The sequence below is a fragment of the Orycteropus afer genome, unplaced genomic scaffold (assembly GCF_000298275.1).
Source record: "Orycteropus afer afer isolate SDZICR_OR568_19922 unplaced genomic scaffold, OryAfe1.0 scaffold00004, whole genome shotgun sequence".
In the NCBI taxonomy this organism is placed as follows: domain Eukaryota; kingdom Metazoa; phylum Chordata; class Mammalia; order Tubulidentata; family Orycteropodidae; genus Orycteropus; species Orycteropus afer.
This window is the reverse complement of record NW_006921591.1, coordinates 18322742-18324376: the sequence shown is the minus strand read 5'-3', so window position 1 is coordinate 18324376 and position 1635 is coordinate 18322742.

Here is a 1635-nt window from a genome sequence, read left to right as displayed (position 1 = left end):
GAACCCATGCCTTTGGTTTCCAGCCAAACAATAGACAGGTATATGAGTTGAACATTTACCTGAGGTAGATACACTCCTTGGAGAGAACAAGCATGGGAGAAAGAAGGGCTACTTATGCACATGGAGACAGCTCAGGGGGCAGGAGTACATGGAAGAATGGACACAGGGAAGAGATAACCATCAGGAGGAAGTAGGAGCGGAGGTGTTGCATTGTGGTAAATTGTGGTCAATGTCATGAGACAAAGTGTATGTGAACTGCTGTATGGAAAGTGAGTTTGTTCTGTAAATTTTCACCCAAATCACAATTAAAAAAAAAAAAGCAAAACAGTTGCCATAGTGTTGACTCTGACTTGTGGTGACCCCATGTATGTCAGAGTAGGGTTTTCAATGGCTGATTTTTTGGAAGTTGATCATCAGGCCTTTCTTTGGCGGTACCTCTGAGTGGACTTCAGTCCCAAGCTTTTGGTTAGCAGCCAAGCCCACTAACCATTTGCATCACCCAGGGACTTCCTTCAGTTTTTAGTGATACTCAATTGTGAAAAAGAAAGAGAGCTTGGGGCTTATAACCAAAAGAGCCTCCACCCCTAACTTTGCAGTTGGGTCTCATTTTTTTTTTGCTGTGCCCCTTATGGTAAGTCCCAGTGCAACCCTCAGTGACTGGCAATGACCCATCTGCCCAGCATCATCTGACCAATGAGGCCTGAGTCCTGTGGCTGCCTTCCCATCCCCTATTGTCCTATGTAAGAAGCTCTGATGATGTAATGGGTAAATCATTTGGCTGCTAACCAGAAGGTAAGTGGTTTAAACCCATCAGTTGCTCCACAGGAAGAAGAGGAGGCAATCTACTTTCACAAAGATTTATAGCCCAATGGGGATTCCTACGAGCTGGAATCAATGGCAGTAGGTTTGTTATTTGGTTTGGTTGCTCTATATATCTGCAGAGGCCCAAGATACCCCTGCAGGTCACTCTCCAGGTCCTTCTCTGACCGTGAGGATCCTCCATTAATGTTGTTTGATATAGAAAAAGCTCCAAATAAGACAGCAGCCCTCCATTAAAGTGTGAACAAAGAAATCACTAGACCAAGCCCAGGAGCCACAGCTTGTGTCAGTCTTGTGCCCTGTTATGTACTGAGCACTGTGTTGGGTGGTTCCAGTGGTGGTGGTAGTGAGGCAGGCAAGTAGCTGGTAGGAAGGGAAAGAAAAACAGAGCAATTGGATTATAATCCAGTAGAAGAGCTGGTTTCCTCATGGAAAACATTACTACTGGTCACAAGTAGAAGAGTCAATGTTAGTTTGTTTCTGGCCTCCTCTTATGTGCTATCTATAATCATCGAACAAACTGTTGTTGTTGTGTTTGCCATCGAGTCGGATCTGACACATAGCGACCCCTCCTTGGGTTTCAGAGGCAGTATCACTATGGAAGTAGATTGCCCAACCTTCGTTCTGAGGAGCAGCTGGTGGGTTTGAACCGCCAGCCTTCTGGTTAGCAGTCAAATGCCTTAGGCACTACGTCACCTATTGCTCCCCTATTCCAGACAAAGAAACAGGCTCATGGTGACTTGTCCAGGGTCAATTGCTAAATAAGTGGCAGAGTTGGGATTTGAAACCAGGATTGACAGATAATGAAGCCGACCC